The sequence below is a fragment of the Lynx canadensis genome, chromosome B3 (assembly GCF_007474595.2).
Source record: "Lynx canadensis isolate LIC74 chromosome B3, mLynCan4.pri.v2, whole genome shotgun sequence".
NCBI classification, from domain to species: Eukaryota; Metazoa; Chordata; class Mammalia; order Carnivora; family Felidae; genus Lynx; species Lynx canadensis.
Window position 1 is genome coordinate 969,983 of NC_044308.2, and position 6,883 is coordinate 976,865.

Consider the following 6,883-nt stretch of genomic DNA (forward strand, 5'->3'; position numbering starts at 1 on the left):
AAATCTGTCCTCTTACACACCTTGACAGCGGGACCGGGTCTAAAACTTGCGCCTCCTTCTACCTTTCCTTGAGTTTCCTGAAAATATGGCTTCACGCTTACCTCTCTTGTACGTTTCCCCCTGAGAAGTGTCTTGCCTGCCTGGTTTGTTAGCCTGTGAATAATCCGATCTTGCTGATTGGAGACCCCGAGGATTATTTTTCTTGGTCTTTAAATCCTAATGGTTTTAATCATGGTCTTGGACCATTATTAATATTATTGTTCTTTATTTGATAATAATTGAATGATTTTAATTTAATACTATTTTTTAATATTAATACCAATTAAATACTAAATTTAATACTAAGTAAATACTAATTTGATCCTATTATTTAATAGCGGTCTTGGACTTGACCACTCCGGGTAAAATTTCCAGAGCACGCAGTAGCGCCTTTCAATGCACAGGTGTGAGTTTTCTCTCACATCCGCGGAGTTTTCTTGGATTAAGGTCTTGAATATTAATGCTGTTCCGCTGTGTTTCTTCTTCCGGGGCTCGTACTGACTTCCATTTCAATAACTCGCTCTCTGCTCCGTTTTTACCTCCTTCTTTAACTCAATTTCATTCCCTTGGCTACTTTTGTGCCTTGTCTTCAAGGCCCCTTATTAAAATTTAATTTGGCTCTTTTTCCCTTGGGCATGTCATGATTTATTTATCTTTTATTTTGAGGTGGTTTTGCCTTTTTATGCCATTTCTTTCCTGCATTCGCATTGCTTCTGTCTTCCTCTCGCTTACATTTCTGTTCTTAATCTTCGAGTTTCTTTCTTTTTTTTTTTTTTTGAGACAGAGAGAGAAAGAGAAGAGACAGAGCATGAGTGGGAGAGGGGCAGAGAGAAAGAGAGAGAGAGAGAGAGAGAGAGAGAGAGAGATGCAGAATCCGAAGCAGGCTCCACACCCAGCACAGAGTCTGACTCAGGGCTTGAACCCAAGACCCTGAGATCACAACCTGAGCCGAAATCAGGAGTCAGACGCTTAAATGACCGAGCCACCCAGGTGCCCCTAAACTTCTATTTCTATGTGTTTTTCAGTGACTCCAAATGCTAGTTCGAGGATATCTGATTTGGTCTAAAGTGCATCACCTTACAGTCGTACTTGGCCTCACGGTCTTGTGCGAAAAGAATGGTCACAGGCTAAAATGTTACGATTCACATTTAAAATTTTCTTTTCAAGGCAGTTTGGTATAGAGTTGGCTGGCTTTCTTCTATAGGAGAAATTCTATAGAAGAGTTCTGTGGGTCGGATTCCCAGGCAAACGTGCGGTAGCCCCTGATACTGATGGGGGAGGTTGGTGGGGTTGAGGTGGGTTGTTCTTTCCCTCCTAAGGGGTCTCTGAATTCTGCCTCTGACTTCCTCCCTCCTTTTGATGCCAGACCCCCGGGGACATCGCTCCTTCTCGGTGGAGTTTACCTCGTCCAGAGGCTGCTGCCTTCCTCGGGCTGCCCGCGTCGGTCCTGCGGCCGGAGCCGTGAACACGAACCCAGAACCGCGTTCCGTGCTTCGTGTTAGGGCCAGCCTTTCCCTTCCGGAGATGACATCCTCTGCTCACTTCCCATCCCGGTCTCCCCGGCCCTCCCGCCCCCGCTGTCCACGCTCTCAGATCTGCGGTGGCCGTGGGGCCTCTGGCGACTCCGTATTTGTCGCTGTCCTTACGGGAGACCTGATGTTCGTGGCGTTCTCTCTTTCTTGGAAATGCCGACAGCACGAGTCAGGAGCTGCTTTTTTGTCCTCAAATCCCCGCTTCTGCACGAGTCCACTTCTGTTCCGTCGGTCCACGTCTCCGTGGAGCACAGGACCACGCCTTTTATTTACGATACTCTTAGATGTTTGGGAAGCTGGAAAGCTCACTCTTCTCCCTTTGATCTTTGTCAGAAATGCCGTGGCTGCTCTTGCAGAATCAGTGCTCCTTGTCGACCTTGAAATCAGTGCTCCGCACTAATTACGAAGACTTTGAGAGTGCCTGATACATAATAGGTGACTTATAACCTGCCTCACAGAGAAAGGAGCTGGCAGCCGAAGCCGTTAGCTTCGCGGACTCCCCCTCCCTCCCGCGGTTAACCGCAGCCTCTTCCTGTCTCGTTACAATGAAGAACCTTCTCTCCCCTGTGTAAGGCTCACCCCTGCACCCCTGCTCTGGACCCGGATCTTTTTATTTTGATTTATGTATTTATTTTTACAGCCCCACGGGCTCAGCACACATGTGGCCACCACCTTGGACCACAGCTCCCGCGTTTTGTCACCCAGCCTCTCCCCCCTGCCCCTCCCCATCGTGAAGCAGACGCGGGTCCCCTCCCCGGCTGGCTCTCGCCCGCGTCTCCCGGCTCCTCTCAGCCTTCTCTCCTTGTCCATCCTGCTCTGGCCACTCCGGAGCCACATCCAGGCCCCACGCACATGCATCTTCCTTCGTCTTGGGCCCTGCAAACCTGACCCCTTTCCCCGCATTGCCCCAGGCTCCTCCAGCCCCCGGAACCACGCCTGACCTTCAGAACCTGGCTCAGATGCCCTACCCCTGAAGTTTGGTGGGTGCCCCCGCAAGGCCCTCCATCACCCCATCTGCTCCCCCAAGTCGCCCCAGGGCACTTGCCGGGGCACTGTCCCCCACCGGCCCGGGAGCTGCCAGGAGGCAGGGGCTGCGGTCACCTGGGAAGACCGGTCCCCATCACGGTCCCGGCACACGGTCGATGCCGACTTCCTGCTGGATTCCCGTCCTCCTTCCCTGCGAAGAAGGAAGCCTTCGGGACGACAGCAAGCGAGGGAGGACCCAATCCAAACAGCCACCGTTTACCCGCCAGAAGGAGCTCGCGGATCCTCCGTTCGCCTCTCTCTCCGGCGGTGACAGCAGAAACCAGGACAGGAGGCAACACGGAGGCGAAGCACTTGACTCGCGGGGGCGCCCCCAGGGTCACCCCCCGACGGAGCTGGACAGGTCACCTGTCACCCCCATTCATCACTCTGTCCTCACCTCGCATGTGCCTTTCTCATCAGCATGGAAAGGATTTCCTCCTTTTCCAGGGCGACTGGGACTCCTACGAGCCCATGTCGGCCTTTACCAGAATCTTCCCTCTACTGGGCCAAACATCGTCGTGCCCTTCCTCTTGGGGCCCAGAGAACAGTTTTGCTGCTGGTCTCCTCGGGGCCCCATCAATCTTCTTGCCTTATCTGGCGATGCTGGGGCCTTAGTTAATTTCAGTACGACAGATTGTCCCGATCAACAACCTCCTCGAGAATGAACACTCGATTACCGAATGAATGGAGCTCTGTCCGTTGTGGGTTCACCCTTTGTCCCCACCGGGGCTTTGGCCATCTGGAAAGCCGGGCCCGCTTCCTGTTTCCCATGACGACACAGGTCAGTAAGGTAGTCCGGACAACGGCAGATTGTGAAATTATGAGAATTAATAAATCGTCTGGGAAATAATCACATGAAGTTCTAGAATTGCAAAACTTGATTTCAATCACCCCAAAGGAGAAAAACCATCTGGAAGTGAACGTTTCGTCTCCCAAACTCCTATCTTACAATGAATTTGAATCAGGATTTCTGGGGTGGTTTGCATGTGTGTGTGTGTGTGTGTGTGTGTGTGTTTTAGCTGAAGGTGCCTCTGTGGAGGGGGTGTGGGAACAGGTATCAGCTAGGGGTCCTGGAGGGCCATGTGAGGTGACATGGGAGGAGCCAGCCACGCAGCCCTCGGGGAAGGGCATTGTGGGAAGTGAGAGGAACACGTCCTCGGGGCTGGCAAACAGGAAGGGGGCCATGTGGGAAACAGACTAAAACAAACAGAAATGAATAGACACTTACATTGTTCCTCAAATACACCATTTACGACCCTTCCTTTCCACACGGTTCCAATCACTTTATGGCTTGACTCTTCCCAGCACTGGCCAGCACCGCCCAGGTGGACCCAGCTAGATGCCACCTGTCACTCAACCATCCTCATCGTGGGACCCTCCGGGAGGATGGCAGGGACTCTCCCCACAACCCTCCCTGCCTGCCCCCCTCCACAACAGCGCCCGGACCCCCTCCCTTCATACATCTCATTGAGGGGCAACGAGGCGGCGGCCAAAGAGGGGCTTGCGAGGAAGACGAAGTGCTTGGCTTTGCACAAAGTCCTCAGGGTCTTTGCCCCCCGGGCTCTCTGGGTCCCAGGTGGGGGCCCTCCCGTGTTCTCACGCCAACCCCTTCCTCTAGCTAGTCGGCCCGGATGTACGTAAAGCCAACGCGACAAGAGACCCAAACGGCCTGCTATCCGAGGGCCTCCAGGTCGGCCCCCAGCCTCGTCGCCGTAGGCCCCAGGGCCCCGTGGTGGAGCCTGACCTGTCACAGCGCGAGAAGGCCCAGCCGCAGAGAAGGGAGCAGCCGCTGGGCACAAGGCTACTGCCGTGGCGAGTACTTTGGTCTCCTTGCTCCCTCGTCCTTCCTGGAGGCCTCAGCCCCGGGCTCTGCCTCTCCGCCACGGCCTGGCCAGCAGGAGGCGAGGAGCCGGGTGACGACAGGCAGGTGCTTCGGTCGGTAACCGTGAAGGGGCCCCGGCGGGTGACAGAGTTCCCTCCTCCCCCTGCGGGGGGGGGGGGGACAGAAAGAAGCCGGTCCAAGCCGGCAGCTGTTATTTACACGTCTGAGTCCCGTGCGAGGGCGGGAGTGTCGCAACAGTCCAGATGACTCAGGAGAGGAAAGAAATGAGGCCTTCGACAAAGCTGGGTACTATCTTTGTAAAACCCGATGCCTCTGCTAAAAATAGAGCCCAGCACCCAGTGCTGGTTCCTGATGGGAGGACGACACAGATAATGAAGTTATTTCACGTCTGTCTTTCGCCCGGGCTGCCGGCCCACCTGTCTGCCACCTCGGTGAGCATCTCAATTTCCCAGCGGCTGCTTTCGGCAAAATATTCCAGAAGCTGCATGCCGCTCTAGTCCCGCCTCCCCACTACTGCTGCTGCTGTTCACCTTAGCTCTGGCGTCTGAGGGCAAGGGAGCAAAACGGAGTTTAATGCTCACCGCCAGTCCCACCCTTTCTGAACCCAAGAAACCACTTGGGCGGTTGACGGCTCGGATGGGAATGTCGAGTTTCCATGTCTAGGAGATGCGTTTGGAATGTGTCTCGCTCATGGCAAGGGACGTCGTGCATGCGGAATGACTGACTTTCTGCGCCAAACCATTCGACCTGAATTTTTATGATTATGGTCTGAGATCAACCAAACCCACAAGATGAGGGGGAAACTCCACATGACTTTAAATAAATATCAACTCTTACCGCACGTGAAATACACCAACTAGCATCAATGAGCAAAGAAGACAAAACATGAGTTGTTTTTTTAAATCATATGGTGAAAGTGTAGGAAGGGTGTGGAAAAAGGTGGCTGGGAGCTGCCCGTGGGGAAGACCGGAATTGATGACCAATGCCGTCATGCATGGAGCCTCCTCACCCTCTCCACCCACCCGCGGGGCTGTCTCTCCTGCTGGCTGGTGGGACGGGGTGGGAAAGGGGGAAGCTGGCAGCTGGAAGTCCAGATTCACACCTCTATGCATAGACGGAGGACTAAGGGAAAAAGGGGCTGCTCTTCTCCAGCTCAGATTGGAAAAAAATCTCAGGGCAGGACTGTGATTGGCCTGCCTTGAACCGCTTGCCCACCCATTGGACCAACTGTTCAAGGAGCGGGGGATGCCATTGGCTCAGCTTGGCAGCGGTGGGCGGGGCTCTGCGACTGCAGGAGGTGCAATACCCCACATGGCCGCTGGGGGGCTTGAGAGTCAACAGCGACTGCAGCCCAGGTTGGTCCCACGTGGCCTCCATCTAGGTGTGCCCGAGAGGCTACTCAAAGGTGGGTCTCCGGGTTGAGGCCCCCCAGGAGCTTGAGGGTGTATAAAATCGGCTTCAGTTTGGAAAGGCCCTGCCCACTTCCTGGCAGGGAGAAGAAGGAGCTAGTGCTCTAGGGAGATGCACTTTTTAGGGAAGCAAAGATTCCTCTCTAGGGAAATGGTTTTAGAGGCTGTAAAAATTTCACAAGGTCACACAGTATTTTCTAAGACAGGCACAATGAGAATTACATCCTTCAGCTCCATAGTGGAGGGAAAGAGGGGCTGTGCCTTGTAGACGGAGTGGAGTCAGGCTGAAATAAATACGCGGTTCCTGGGACTGGGGAGGGGTGGGCTTTAGAAGAACCACCCGCGAGCTGAAGCAGTTCTCTTCCATTTCACACCCTTTAAGTTGGGGGATGCTTTTTTATGATAATACCCAACCTCGGCGGGGTTCCAGGGAAGCAGGTACACAAGCAGGGGGCCCAGGGGACGGTGGGTCGGAAAGCGACTTGATAATATGCACTTGCAGCCACTAAAGCACTTGGCTTTTCCGACCCTGCGATCTCTCTTCGTGGAATTTCTCCTTAGGAACCCAAACGAAAATAAGGCAAAATGAAGATACTCACCAAGCTCTAACTCCTACCAGAGAATTCCAAGGGCCAGCCAGGGTTGTGTTTTATTTTTTATTTATTTATTTATTTATTTATTTATTTACATTTTTTTTTTCAACGTTTATTTATTTTTGGGACAGAGAGAGACAGAGCATGAACGGGGGAGGGGCAGAGAGAGAGGGAGACACAGAATCGGAAACAGGCTCCAGGCTCTGAGCCATCAGCCCAGAGCCCGACTCGGGGCTCGACCTCCCAGACCGCGAGATCGTGACCTGGCTGAAGTCGGACGCCTAACCGACTGCGCCACCCAGGCGCCCCAGGGTTGTGTTTTATTTATCACCGTGTCCCCAGTGCAGTCTCTATCGGGCCTGACACAGAGCTGGCGCTCCGCAATCTGTTAAAATAATAACTGAAAATGCATGCCCGCAAAAGGGTCATTTCTACACTAAT

The 6,883-nt window shown here is 53.5% G+C and overlaps 1 long non-coding RNA gene across 1 annotated transcript; it reads right to left on the minus strand.

Moving 5' to 3' along the window:
• Positions 1 to 693: 693 nt before the first annotated feature.
• On the minus strand, positions 694 to 4,026 carry LOC115515411. The gene is made up of 2 exons (XR_003969251.1): positions 1,443 to 4,026; positions 694 to 800 (listed from the first exon to the last, which is right to left on the minus strand). It is a non-coding gene; the product is annotated as an uncharacterized LOC115515411 (long non-coding RNA).
• Positions 4,027 to 6,883: the final 2,857 nt, after the last annotated feature.